The 16,031-nt window shown below is 39.4% G+C and overlaps 1 pseudogene; it reads right to left on the bottom strand.

Moving 5' to 3' along the window:
* Positions 1-16,031, bottom strand: part of LOC120047499 — a 38,751-nt pseudogene that overhangs the window by 7,843 nt on the left and 14,877 nt on the right.

Here is a 16,031-nt window from a genome sequence, read left to right as displayed (position 1 = left end):
CTGGTTCGCTAGCTAATGTTACATGTATGGTCTTATTATTTGTATCTCAGAGCCATTTGCTTTGCTAGTTATAGGCTAATGTTAGCTAGCTAACATTGAATCTGGTTGGTTAGCTCCCTGCAAATTCATGCAGGGTAGTAGCAGCACGAGTTGTGATTGTGGTTCATTGTTTAGCTAGCTAGCTACATGTCTTAAAACCTCTTGACACTAGGGGGGGCGCCATTTCGACTTTGTAAAAATTCGTTCCCAAATTAAACTGCCTCGTACTCAATTCTTGCTCGTACAATATGCATATTATTATTACTATTGGATAGAAAACACTCTCTAGTTTCTAAAACCGTTTGAATTATTTCTCTGAGTGAAACAGAACTCATTCTGCAGCACATTTCCTGTCAGGGAGTGAGATTTCAGAAATCGAGGTCCCTGTTCTGAGGTCAGTTTATAAGTCCCCATGTAAGCCATCGGGCTACATGCACTGCATACGCCTTCCTCTAGATGTCAGTAAGTGGGGAGAATTTGAATGGAGTGGATTGCGCAATCTGGGGCCCTATATAAGACCGTGGAACGGAAGTACCGTTCTTTTCAACGGGGCGCCTGGCGCAGCAGAGACATCACAGTGGCCTCCTGCAAAGCTTTCGTTTTAGCAGTTCTATATCTCCGGTCATGTTTTTATTCGTTATAGTTGTTAAAGACATCATAAGGTAGTTAATTTAAACCGACTTATAGCAGTTTATATCAGTTTATTGCGATTTTCCTGGATTTCTTTGTGATGCGCTTTCACGAGTTGGACACCTCTACAGTGGGTGGCTATCGTTAGCTGCTATTTCCACATGAGAAGAGGACATCTTTCAACCAAAAGACGATTGTTCTGGAGAAAGGACACCTTGCCCAAGATTCTGATGGAAGCTCGGCAAATAGTAAGCAATCTTTATGTTGTTAATTCGTATTTATGTTGACAAATGTCAAATAATAATTCCGCCATGAATTTCGGTGCGGTCTCACTTTAGCGCACGCTGTATGCTGAAGTAACGTTAATTTTAAAAATGTAACACAGCGATTGCATTAAGAACTAATTTGTCTTTCATTTGCTGTCCAACTTGTATTTTTTAGTCAAGTTTATGAATAGTTTTCGATTAGAATAGGTGCCTCTCCAAGATGGCGCCGGACAGATTGCTTGAAGTTTTGGCCACTAATCACATTGTATAACCACGATTTGTGCCGCTAAATATGCACATTTTCGAACAAACTCTATATGCATTGTGTAATATGATGTTATAGGACTGTCATCTGAAGAATTCTGAGAAGGTTAGTGAAAAAATTAATATATTTTGGTGGTTTATACGTTATCGCTATTTTTGGCTTGAATCAATGCTGTTGTGATGTTTGCTATTGTGGTAAGCTAATATAACGCTATATTGTGTTTTCGCTGTAAAACACTTAGAACACTTAGAAACACTTCCTATTAATAATGTAAAATTAACATCTGTACAGAAAGACTCATGTGAAGGCCAAATTACAGAGGAGGAACTGCTTGATGCAATTGGGGCCTTTAAGGATGGGAAAACTCCAGGGCTGGATGGCATACTAGTGGAAGTATACAAAACTTTTTTTGATATACTCAAAGGACCATTATTAGCTTGTTTTAACCACTCCTATATAAATGGTAGATTATCAGACACGCAACAAGAAGGTCTGATATCGTTATTACTGAAACAGGACCCAAGTGGTATATATAAAGATCCAGTCCAATTAAAAAATTGGAGACCTCTTACACTTCAGTGTTGTGATGCAAAAATCCTAGCAAAATGCTTGGCGCATAGAATAAAAAAAGTTTTGTCAGATATTATTCATCCTAATCAGACAGGTTTTTTACATGGACGATACATTGGAGATAATATAAGGCAAGTACTGGAAACAATAGAACACTATGAAATATCGGGGACACCAGGTCTGGTTTTCATAGCTGATTTTGAAAAGGCTTTTGATAAAGTACGACTGGAGTTTATATATAAATGCCTAGAATATTTCAATTTTGGGGAATCTCTTATAAAATGGGTTAAAATTATGTATAGTAACCCTAGGTGTAAAATAGTAAATAATGGCTACATCTCAGAAAGTTTTAAACTATCTAGAGGAGTAAAACAAGGTTGTCCACTATCGGCATATCTATTTATTATTGCCATCGAAATGTTAGCTGTTAAAATTAGATCAAACATTAATATTAATGGATTAGAAATCCGTGGCTTAAAAACTAAGGTGTCATTGTACGCTGATGATTCATGTTTTCTTTTAAAACCACAACTAGAGTCTCTCCACGGCCTCATAGAGGATCTAGATACCTTTGCTATCCTCTCTGGATTAAAACCAAATTATGATAAATGTACCATATATTGGATCACCAAAAAATACACATTTTATATTGCCATGTAGTTTACCAATTAAATGGTCTGACGGAGATGTGGACATACTCGGTATAAAAATCCCAAAAGAAAGAAATGATCTCACTCCAATAAATTTTTATAGAAAGTTAGCAAAAATAGATAAGATCTTGCTACCATGGAAAGGAAAATACTTGTCTATTTGTGGAAAAATCACCCTGATTAACTCTTTAGTCATATCACAGTTTACCTATTTGCTTATGGTTTTGCCTACACCTAGTGACCTGCTTTTTAAATTATATGAACAAAAAATATTCCATTTTATTTGGAACGGCAAGCCAGATAAAATTAAAAGGGCCTATTTATATAACGAATATGAATTCGGAGGGCAGAAATTATTAAATATTAAAGCATTAGACCTCTCACTAAAGGCATCAGTCATACAAAAGTTATACTTAAATCCAAACTGGTTCTCTAGTAAATTGGTACGAATGTCTCATCCTATGTTCAAGAAGGGCCTTTTTCCCTTTATTCAGATTACACCTGCTCACTTTCGGTTGTTTGAAAAGGAAATAATCTCCAAAATATCCTTATTTTTTAAACAAGCCTTAGAAAGTTGGTTGCAATTTCAGTTTAATCCACCTGAAAGGACGGAACAAATAGTACAACAAATATTGTGGTTAAATTCAAATATAGTAATTGATAAAAAAACTGTATTTATCGAAGAAATGTTTAAAAAAGGTATAATTTTTGTGAATGATATCATAAATAGGACTGGTGGAGTTATGTCACACATGCAGCTAACACAGACATATGGAAATGTCTGCTCTACCCAAAATTACAACCAATTAATTGCAGCATTACCACAAAAATGGAAGAGGCAAGTAGAAGGGGAAAAAAGTAAGGAACTTGTATGTCGGCCCTGTATTAAAGAACATAAATGGTTAAAGAAAAGTGTGATAAATAAAAACATATACCAATTTCATTTAAGGACCAAAAAACTGACAGCTGTGCCATATAAATTACAAAATAGTTGGGAAGAGATTTTCGATGTACCCATTCCATGGCACATGGTTTATGAATTGATACGCAAAACAACGCCGGATTCAAAACTTCGAATTTTTCAATTTAAATTACTGTACAAAATTCTTGCAACTAATAGAATGTTATATATATGGGGTATACAATCTTCCCAGCTCTGCAGATTCTGTTGTGAGGAGGCAGAGTCATTAGATCATTTATTTTGGTATTGTCCATATGTAGCTCGTTTTTGGTCACAGGTCCAGGAATGGCTGAAGAATTGCAACATTTGCCTAGAACTAACGCTACAGATAGCAATACTGGGGGATTTGAAAAGCCATAGTCAATCAATCAATAATATAATAATTATTTTAGCAAAAATGTTTATTTTTAATTTACAATCTGTAGAAGCTATGAGAATAGGAAGGTTCAAATCTTTTGTGAAGCATCACAGCACAGTTGAAAAATATATGGCAAATAAAAATCCGAAATGGATGATGTTGGAAGATAGATGGGAAGGGTTGAGTGGAACTGAAGGGTGGGACTAATAACAAGATAAACAATGTAGGGCATACGGGATCTGTGAAATGTGTATAGGTGCGGAGCTTTTGTGAAATAGCACAGTTACAAGTGGAAATAAAATTGGATGGACAACAGAAATAGAGGAAGGACTAAGAACAAACAAGAGAGAACTATTATAAAGTAGTCTGTGTCTGTAAAATAGGTATAAGATGTATAAATTGAAGGTAAAAGCAGAAGTGTTTATTAGTTTACTCCAATTGGGGGAGCGGTGGTAGGGTTGCGGGGAATAATAATAAAGGTATATTCTTTAAAAAAGTATGTATGTCTATATAGGTATGTGTATGTATATATGTATATATGTATGCATGCGTGTATGGATATATATATTTACCCCAAAAAATATGGGGGATTGGAAATGATGCAGACAATTACATTGGAAGCAACATTCTTTCCGCAATATTAAGCTGATCCACCCCAAAAAAAAATAAATAAAATAAAATAAAAAAAAACACTTAGAAAATCTGAAATATTGGCTGGATTCACAAGATCTGTGTCTTTCATTTGCTGTACGCTGTGTATTTTTAAGAAATGTTTTATGATGAGTAATTAGGTAATACACAATGGTCTCTGTAGTTATTCTAGTCGCTTTGGTGAGAGTTGTGATGGTGGCTGCAATGGTAAACTATGATTTATACCTGAAATATGCACATTTTTCTAACAAAACATATGCTATACAATAAATATGTTATCAGACTGTCATCTGATGAAGTTGTTTCTTGGTTAGTGGCTATTTATATCTTTATTTGGTCGAATTTGTGATAGCTACTGATGGAGTAAAAAAATGGTGGAGTAAAAAAGTGGTGTCTTTTGCTAACGTGGTTAGCTAATAGATTTACATATTGTGTCTTCCCTGTAAAACATTTTAAAAATCAGAAATGATGGCTGGATTCACAAGATGTGTATCTTTCATTTGGTGTCTTGGACTTGTGATTTCATGAACATTTTATTATATGATATCCCTGTGGCTTTAGGCTAGGCTATGCTAGTCAGCTTTTTTGATGGGGGGGATCCCGGATCCGGGTTTGTGAGGCGTTAGAGGTTAACAAGACTCCACTATGCAATTAACCATTTCAATAGAATGTCACTGCGACGACTGTTGATAGACATAGCTGGTAAATTAGCTCTGTCTAAATACTCCGATTTCAGAGCACAGGTAAGATAGTCTAGCTAGCTACATTTTCAGATATTACACATTTCTAATTTTGACAGGAAGTATTTCATTTCAAGTTAAAGTGTACTGTTAGATAGTTAGATAACATTAGCTGGCTGGCTCGCTAGCTAACGTTACATGTATGATCTTATTATTTGTATCTCAGAGACATTTACTTTGCTAGTTATAGCCTTATGTTAGCTAGCTAACATTGAACCTGGTTGGTTAGCTACCTGCAGATTCATGCAGGGTAGTAATGTCATGAGTTGGGATTTTGGTTCATTGGTTATCTAGCTAGCTAGCTAGCTACATGTCTTAACAAAAGACTCCATTATGCAAGTAACCATTTAAATAGAATGTCACTGTGACAACTGTTGATAGACGTAGCTGGTAAATTCGCTCTGGCTATCCACTCTCGTCTGCGTGTGCCAGAATAACACAGAATAACTAATGAATTTATGAACGCTCAACACCCATTGAAAATGGCCGGTGTCAGTAAAGGTTGGCAAAAAAGCATAAATTGTTGCCAGAAGCACAGTTGCAGTCACCAATGCTCTGGATAACATAAAAACAGTCTAACCAGCTCTGCTCGCGCGAGTAAAATGGTCAGTGAGCAGTTCTCTCATTTGTGTCTGAAAGAAGCTAGCAAGCTAGCCAACGTTAGCCAGTTAGCTTGGGTGCTTGATCATTGTTGTTAGGACAGAGCACTAAGAACAACCATTAAAGAGATGGGTGGGGCTAAAGCCCTTTTTCGGCTATGTGGGGTGCTAGTGACCCACCTCGCCAACATCCGGTGAAATTGCAGAGCGCGAAATTCAAAATACAAAAATCGTAATATTAAACATTCATGAAAATACAAGTGTCATACATCATTTAAAAGCTTAACTTCTTGTTAATCCAGCCATTTTGTCAGATTTTTAAAAGGCTTTACGGTGAAAGCATACCATGCGATGATCTGAGGACAGCGCCACGCATACAAAATCATTAAAAACATTTTCCAAACCAGCAGAGGCGTCACAAAAGTCAGAAATAGTGATAAAATAAATCACTTACCTTTGAAGATCTTCCTCTGTTTGCAATCCCAAGGGTCCCAGCTACACAACAAATGGTCATTTTGTTCGATAAAGTCCTTATTTTTATCCCAAAAAAGTCAGTTTAGTTGGCGCGTTTGATTCAGTAATCCACCCGTTCCAGTCGTTCAACATGCAGATGAAGCAATCCCAAAAGTTACCAATAAACTTCGTCCCAACAAGTCAAACAATGTTTCTAATCAATCCTCAGCTACACTAATATGTCAATAAACAATCAAATTTAAGACGGAGAATAGTATGTTCAATACCGGAGATAAATAACGGAGTGCGCGCCCTCATCCACGCGCGCCACAAGACTACAGTCCAAATGATTGCCACCTTGAAAAACTACAAATTCTAGCTAATATTTAAAAAGAAACAAGCCTGAAACACTTTCTAAAGACTGTTGACATCTAGTGGAAGCCATAGGAACTGCAACCTGGGAGGATTTCCTTTGAATTTCCCATAGACAAGCATTTTCAATGGGTGGTGACCTAAAAAAATATATATATTTGATGGATTCTCCTCGGGTTTTTGCTTGCCATATCAGTTCTGTTATGCTCACAGACATTATTTTAACATTTTTAGAAACTTCAGTGTGTTTTCCATCCAATAATACCAATTACATGCATATCCTAGCTTCTGGGCCTGAGTAACAGGCAGTTTACTTTGGGCACGTCAGTCATCCGAACTTCCAAATACTGCCCCCTAGCCCTAAGAAGTTAACACATAAACCCAGAAATACATTGATGATGAGTGAGACAGGAAGAGGCACTGACTTACGCAAACGTTACCCTCAGCTCCAGGGAGACCTGCTGGTCTCTCAGTACGGAACAGTCCTGCTCCAGAGATAGTGGCTGCTGTAGGGAGAGCATATACACAAACAATAGATACCGTCACTATAGAGTAGAATAGAATAGAACTTTAATAACAAAAAACTCTCGCCCCAGAGCTCAGTCACTGAAACGGGGTTATAAAGTGAGACTTGAGCTGAGGGTGCGGGCCTGGGCTCACCATGTCCTTGTTGTGGAGATAGATGAGGATGTCTTTAAGGGGGAAACCTCTCTTCTCACAGAGGCCTGACAGCATTTCTCTTAGGGGGAGGCCGGGCCGTGTAGGAGCCAGGGAGGCACTGCCGTCAGGCAGGTAGACACAGCAGTAACCCCCCTCCACACTACCACCACCTCCATCACCCTGCCCCTGGTCTGAGGGACGGGGACTGGAGCGACCGTTCTGGATCAGAGAGGGAGGGAGAGAAGGTAGAGAGATGGGAGCAGGAGGAGAGAGGAGAGGAAGAAAGGGAGGAAAGGAATACACTTAATCATTGAAGTCTATATTTTTCTACATACAACATATGGTATGTCACCCTATTCTCCTCCCACAGCCCAGATGACAGAGTCAAGCCCAGTATGATGCATATATCAACGTTATCAGAAAGCACAGGATTTATTTTTACTGCTACGAAGACGATACACATCTTTACATTTCTGTGTCACCAGAGGATTTTAGCTCCACGGAAAAATCATTAGACTGTATTAATGATTAAAATACTTGGATGGCTCACAACTTCCTCCTACTAAATCAAAACAAGACTGAGGGACTTATTGTTGGAGCCAAAACACAGAGAGAGAATCTGGCCTCTGAGATACCCAAAGTATCTGATGATAAGCTGTAGACCACACTATCTACTGTACCTAGAGATTTTTCATCTGTATTTTTCGTAGCTGTCTACATACCACCACAGACCGATGCTGGTACTAAGACCACAGTCAATGAGCTGTATTCCGCCACAAGCAAACAGGAAAACGCTCATCCAGAGGCGGCGCTCCTAGTGGCCGATGACTTTAATGCAGGGAAACTTGATTCAGTTTTACCAAATTTCTATCCGCATGTTAAATGTGCAACCAAAGGGGAAAAAACTCTAAACCACCTTAACTCCACACACAAAGTTCTCCCTCACCCTCCATTTGGCAAATCTGACCATAATTCTATGCAGGAAGCACCAGTGACTCGGTCAGTAAAAAAGTGGTCAAATGAAGCAAATGCTAAGTTACAGGACTGTTTTGTTAGCACAGACTGGAATATGTTCCGGGACCAACTAGCAAGTGTCTTCACTGACATTTTCAACCTCTCCCAGTCTGAGTCTGTAATACCAACATGTTTTAAGCAGACCACCATAGTGCCTGTGCCCAAGAAAACTAAGGTAACCTGCCTAAATGACTACCGACCCGTAGCACTCACATCTGTAGCCATGAAGTGCTTTGAAAGGCTGGTCATGGCTCACATCAACACCATTATTCCAGAAACCCTAGACCCACTCCAATTTGCACACCGCCCTAACAGATCCACACATGATGCAATCTCTATTGAACTCCACACTGCCCTATCTCACATGGACAAAAGGAATACCTATGTGAGAATGCTATTCATTGAATACAGCTCAGCGTTCAACACCATAGTGCCCTCAAAGCTCATCAATAAGCTAAGGACCCTGGGACTAAACACCTCCCTCTGCAACTGGATCTTGGACTTCCTGACGGGCAGCCCCCAGGTGGTAAGGGTAGGCAACAACCCATCCGCCACACTCAGTCCCCTCCTGTACTCCCTTTTCACTCATGACTGCACGGCCAGGCACAACACCCTCATTAAGCTTGCCAATGACACAACTGTGATAGGCCTGATCACCGACAACGACGAGACAGTCTATAGGGAGGAGGTCTGAGACCTGGCCGTGTGTTGCCTGGACAACAACCGCTCCCTCAACGTGATCAAGACAAAGGAAATGATGTGGACTACAGGAAAAGGAGGACCGAGCACGCCCCCATTCTCATCAACGGGTAGTAGTGGAGCAGGTTGAGAGCTTCAAGTTCCTTGGTATCCACATCACCAACAAACTAACATGGTCCAAACACACCATGACAGTCGTGAAGAGGGCATGACAAAACCTATTCCCCCTCAGGAGACTGAAAAGATTTGCCATTGGTCCTCAGATCCTCAAAAGGTTCTACAGCTGCACCATCGAGAGCATCCTGACTGGTTGCATCACTGCGTGGTATGGCAACTGCTCAGCCTCCGACAGCAAGGCACTACAGAGGGTAGTGCGTACAGCCCAGTACATCACTGGGGCCAAGCTTCCTGCCATCCAGGTCCTCTATACCAGGCGGTGTCAAAGGAAGGCCCTAAAAAGTGTCAAAGACTCCAGCCACCCTAGTCATAGACTGTTCTCTCTGCTACCGCATGGCAAGCGGTACCGGAGCGCCAAGTCTAGGTCCAAGAGGCTTCTAAACAGCTTCTACCCCCAAGCCATAAGACTCCTGAACATCTAATCAAATGGCTACCCAGACTATTTGCATTGCCCCCCTCCCCCCACCCCCCCTCTTTTACGCCACTGCTACTCTCTGTTATTATCTATGCATAGTCACTTTAATATCTCTACCTACATATTACCTCGACGAACCGGTGCCCCCTCACATTGACTCTGTACCGGTACCCCCTGTGTAACCCTGTATATAGACTCGCTATTGTTATTTTACTGCTGCTCTTTAATTAATTTTTCCTTTTATTTCTTATTCTTATTCAGGTTTTTTTAAACTGCATTGTTGGTTAGGGGCTTGTAAGTTGAGACTGTAACCTCATATAAATATCTTGGAATTTTAATGACGGCCTCTGTTTTAAGTTGCATATTCAACAACTTACAAAAATTTTGAAGCTGAAGTTTAGATTTTATTTTAGGAATAAGGCATGTTTTTCTTTTGCAGCCAGAAGGAGGCTAGTATCAGCTACATTTATGCCTTTACTAGACTATGTTGATATTTTATATTTGAATGCTTCCGCTCAGTGTTTGAGATAAATTGACACCCTTTACCATGGCGTTTTGAGATATATTTAAACTGCAAAAGCCTTACGCACCACTGCACTTTGTATACCAGTGTTGGCTGGCCTTCTCTAGTCACTCATAGGCTCAGTCACTGGTATACTTTTATTTACAAAGCCATTTTTGGTTTACTACCATTTTATTTTGTCAATTTTATTGTTCAGAAATGTGGTGTGTGCCTCTCTTTGTTTGCAGGACTTTATCCTGCTAACTGTTCCAAATGTCCGAACTGAATTAGGTAAAAGGGCTTTTATGTACTCTGCGCCATCGTCTTGGAACACCTTACAAAATACTTTTTAAATGGAAGAACTTGTCCCGATTTGGTGTTTTTAAATCACTGATGTAGGATTTTGAGACTGATTCCCTGACCTGTCAATGTTTTTAATTTGCTGTTTTATGATTTTGCTATACTCTTGTGAATTCTATGGTTTTTACTAGATTACTTGTAGTTTTTCATGTTGTCTGTCTGTAATTGTGTAATGACTTGGTGCTGCCTATCTTGGCCTGGACGCTCTTGAAAAAGAGATTTCAAATCTCAAGGAGCCCTTCCTGGTTAAATAAAGTTTAAAGAATTTTTGTTTTGTTTTATAGTAAGCATTTCACTGTTGTACACCTGTAGAGAGACTCATCCATGATTTTATTACAAGCAGGATTAACTACTGTAATGCTCTCCTGTCTGGTCTACCCAACAAAGCCATTGGTCAACTGCATAACATACAGAATGCCGCAACAAGGCTCCTGACCAAGACCAGACAGAGAGCACACATAACACCGGTTTTAAGGTCTCTGTCCTGGCTGCCTGATTGGTTTTTAAATCAATGCATGATTGTGCACCCCAATACATATCAGAAATGCTTTTAAGTTATGTGCCCAGTAGGTCCCTCAGGTCCTCTGACACTGGCCTTTTAACTATCCCAAAGCCCAGGACCAAGAGGCATGGAGAGGCAGCCTTTAGTTTTTATGCCCCTAGCCTCTGGATTAGCCTGCCAGAGAATCTGAGGGGGTACAAAACTGTGGACATATTTATAATAAATATTAAAACACACCTTTTTAGCTTAGCTTTCGTGAGGGTGCTTTTTAGTTGTTCATTTTTTATTGTTATTCTTTAGTTTTTTATCCAATTATGTTTGTTGTGTAGTAAATATTTCAGTTTTTATTTTCATTGTTTTCTATTCGTTTTTTCCTGTAAAGCACATTGCGTTGCACTTTACCTCTATCTGCCTGTAGAAGGAGCCCAACTCCACACTGCTGTTGGACATCTGAGACTCCGTACGAGACACATTCACCTTGGGGTATGACACCTCTACTGAGAAGGGAGGGGAGGAGAGAGAAAGGGAGGGAGAAAGGATGAGGGAGAAACAGACAAGTGTGTGGAGTGGTAACAATTTATCAGAGAATACCATGGGAAGAGAAGAGATATTATAGATGATTATGATTATAGATGAAGCCTACCTCCCCATGATTCCCTCTTCTCCCATTGCTTGTTCTTCTTCTGCTGAACACAGGTTACAAGCTATTACTCATACCCATGCACTGGATTACATCAGAGAAACTGGATATAATGACGAGATGCTTTTGTCTCCACCCTAACAGTGGGATTCATTTTCCACAGAGCGGAACGGCGGGCTGTCAAGCTCCTGCCTATTCCTCTCTTTGGATTGTTGGATATCTCGTTATTTTAATACTTTTTTGAATATTCGATGAGGGGTGTTGAATTTAACCACCTGTATTCAATGGAGAATGAGATGCTATGCTAGCCTCATGAATATGTATAGACTGTCTCAAATTTCAACAGGGACAAGTGTTTTTTCTCAAATTTGCTGGGATGTCATGTGCATCACACTTATATCAGTACACTCATAACAACCTAAGCATTGTGAAACTTCTATTAGATCAAATAAGCCTCACGTATCAAAATACAGTAGCAATTCATTTTATCTCCCCTAAATTCGACAATCTCTCATTGCCCCCAATAACAGAATGATTAACTTGCTTAAAACGTCTTATGGCTGCAGGGGCAGTATTGATTAGCTTGGATGAAAAGGTGCCCAGAGATGCCCAGAGTAAACTGCCTGCTCCTCAGTCCCAGTTGCTAATTCATGCATATTATTAATAGTATTGGATAGAAACCACTCTGAAGTTTCTAAAACTGTTTGAATGATGTATGTGAGTATAACAGAACTCATATGGCAGGCAAAAACCTGAGAAAAAAATCCAACCAGGAAGTGGGAAATCTGAGCTTTGTAGGTTTTCAACTATCGCCTATCGAATACACAGTGGGATATGGGTCCGTTTGCACTAGATGTCAACAGTCTTTAGAACCTTGTCTGATGCTTCTACTGTGAAGTGGGGCCGAAGGAGAGGGGAATGAGTAAGGTCTGCCATGATGCACTGACCATGCGCGTTCATGTTAGAGCGAGCTCTGTTCCATCGCACTTCTGAAGACAATGGAATTCTCCGGTTGGAACATTATTGAAGATTTATGTTAAAACCATCCTAAAGATTGATTCAATACATCGTTTGACATGTTTCTACTGACTGTCACGGAACTTATTGACATTTCCTCTGCTTTTAGTGAACTGCGCTTCGTTACTTTGGATTTTTATAACAAAAGTAGCTATTTGGACATAAATGATGGACATTACCGAACAAAACAAACATTTATTTTGGAAGTGGGAGTCCTGGGAGTGCATTCCGACGAAGATCAGCAAAGGTAAGTGAAGATTTATAATGCTATTTATGACTTTTGTGGACTCCACAATTTGGCGGGTAACTGTATGGCTTCCTTTTGTGGCTGAACGCTGTTCTCAGATTATTGAATATTGTGCTTTTGCCCTAAAGCTTTTTTGAAATCTGACACAGCGGCTGCATTAAGAACAAGTTTATCTTTAATTCTATGGAAAACATGTATCTTTTATCAAAGTTTATGATGAGTATTTCTGTTATTTGATGTGGCTCTCTGCAATTTCTCCAGATATTTTGGAGGCATTTCTGAACATGGCGCCAATGTAAACTGAGGTTTTTGGATATAAATATGAACTTTATCGAACAAAACATGAAGTCCTATGAGTGTCATCTGATGAAGATCATCAAAGGTTAGTGATTCATTTTATCTCTATTTCTGCTTTTTGTGACCCCTGTCTTTGGCTGGAAAAATGGCTGTGTTTTTCTGTGATTTTGCGGTGACCTAACATAATCGTTTGTGGTGCTTTCGCTGTAAAGCCTTTTTGAAATCGGACACTCTGGTGGGATTAACAAGAAGTGTATCTTTAAAATGGTGTGAAATACTTGTATGCTTAAGGAATTTTAATTATGAGATTTCTGTTTGAATTTGGCGCCCTGCACTTTCACTGGCTGTTGTCATATCGATCTCGTTAACCTTTTCTCAATAGGGGGTGCTGTTTGCACTTTGTAAAAATTTTGTTCCCAAATTAAACTGCCTCGTACTCAATTCTTGCTCGTACAATATGCATATTATTATTACTATTGGATAGAAAACACTCTCTAGTTTCTAAAACCGTTTGAATTATATCTGTGAGTAAAACAGAACTCGAGTTGGAGCAATCTTCCTGTCAGCAAGTGAGAAATCTGAAATCAGCCAGGCTGTTCTGAGGTCAGTTTATTCATTTGCATGTCTTCTATTGGTTGAGATGTACTGCATACGCCTTCCCCTGGATGTCAGCAAATAGTGAGAATTGGAATGGAGTTGCTAGGCAGATCTGAGGCCATATAAATGGACTGGGAACGTGGGGTCCACTCTTTCCTTCATTCGCCATGACGCAAGACAGACCTCAGGATGGCGTTCTAGAAAGCTCCCGTTATAGCCCTTAGATATATCCGGCTCTGATTTTATTCGATATAGGTGTTAAAGACATCATAATGTTGTTATTTTAAACCGAGTTATATCAGTTTATATCAGTATATTGCGATTTTCGGATATTTCTTTGTGCTGCGTTCTAGTGAGTTGGGCACGTCTGGGCCACATGGCTAATGTTTACTGCTAATTCCAAAGTTGAAGGCGACAATCTACAACCGAGCAATGATTCTTTTGGACAAAGGACACCTTGCCCAAGATTCTGATGGGAGCTCATCAAAAAGTAAGAACTATTTATGATGTTAATTCGTTGTTCTGTTGAAAAATGTAAAACTCATATTCCGCCATTAATTTCGGTGCGGTCTCGCTTTAACGCACGCTGTATGTCGTAGTAACGTTAATTTTAAAAATCTAACACAGCGGTTGCATTAAGAACTAATGTATCTTTCATTTGCTGTCCAACCTGTATTTTTTAGTCAAGTTTATGATTAGTTACTGATTAGATTAGGTGCCTCTCCCAAGATTTCTCCCGACATATTGTTGGCAGCTTGGCTACTATTCTCATTGTATAACCACGATTTGTGCCGCTAAATATGCACATTTTCGAACAAACTCTATATGTATTGTGTAATATGATGTTATAGGACTGTCATCTGAAGAAGTTTGAGAAGGTTAGTGAAAAAATTAATATCTTTTGCTGGTTTATTCGTTATCGCTATTTTTGGCTTGAATCAATGCTGTTGTGTGGTTGGCTATTGTAGTAAGCTAATATAATGCTATATTGTGTTTTCGCTGTAAAACACTTAAAAAATCTGAAATATTGGCTGGATTCACAAGATCTTTGTCTTTCATTTGCTGTACGCTGTGTATTTTTCATAAATGTTTTATGATGAGTATTTAGGTAATTCACGTTGGTCTCTGTAGTTATTCTAGTTGCTTTGGTGAGAGTTGTGATGGTGGCTGCAATGGTAAACTATGATTTATACCTGAAATATGCACATTTTTCTAACAAAACATATGCTATACAATAAATATGTTATCAGACTGTCATCTGATGAAGTTGTTTCTTGGTAAGTGACTATTTATATCTTTATTTGGTCGAAATTGTGATAGCTACCTATGCAGGAAAAAAATGGTGGGAAAAAAAGTTGTGTCTTTTGCTATCGTGGTTAGCTAATAGATTTACATATTGTGTCTTCCCTGTAAAACATTTTAAAAATCAGAAATGATGGCTGGATTCACAAGATGTGTATCTTTCATCTGGTGTCTTGGACTTGTGATTTAATGATATTTAGATGCTAGTATTTACTTGTGACGCTATGCTAGGCTATGCTAGTCAGCTTTTTTACTGATGGGGGTGCTCCCGGATCCGGGATTGTGACCAAGTAGAAGTTACGGGATTGCAGCCCTAAAAAGTTAATAATGAATGATCTGCTTAATGTGGACAGATTTTGGGGTGGAGTAAACCCTGTCGCTTTGCCTCTTCCTCTCTGATTACACACATCCAAATAGAATCATTTCAACATTCTTCAACAATGATCAAAACATTTCTTCCATAGTTATTGTTAAAACACATCCATCCATCCCACCTTCTTGCTGTCGTTGAGGGAGGGGCTGGCAGTGGCCATGTTCTCCCATGATCCTGTGCTGGTGGGCTCAGGGGGGATTCTGGGTAGTGGCGTGCCCTCCACGCTGGCCAGGGTACATTTCTGGTAGAGAGGGGAGCGGACGAAACGCCTGTAGCTGTCCATCTTCATCAGCTTAAAGATCTGACACAGAGGAGGGACGGGGACAAACAGACACAGACATGTAGTTCCCAGTTCAGGTCATGGCACTGCATACACCACACTTTTACACTTTTGTTGGTAATACGTTTGAGTTTGAATAACTATTTATTTTTATTTTTGTGTCAACAACAACTGTACAGTTTAGTCATGGTGCGGTGCTCAGTACCTGGATGTGCAAACTTGAAGAAAGCACAGGCTGCTGGGGTAACATTTCAACAGTTACCTAACAGAGATATTCCTCGGAGCCAACAGTGCCTGGCGGCAATAAAGAAGGCAGCCTATGATGTGAATACTCCTGTGGAGAAATATCCAAATGTCTGTGGTTGTAGCCAGCACTTTCAGCCAGAGAATTTCGA

The sequence above is a fragment of the Salvelinus namaycush genome, chromosome 5, assembly GCF_016432855.1.
Source record: "Salvelinus namaycush isolate Seneca chromosome 5, SaNama_1.0, whole genome shotgun sequence".
NCBI classification, from domain to species: Eukaryota; Metazoa; Chordata; class Actinopteri; order Salmoniformes; family Salmonidae; genus Salvelinus; species Salvelinus namaycush.
The sequence above is the reverse complement of the archived record's forward strand: the minus strand, read 5'-3'. Positions and strand labels throughout refer to the sequence as shown.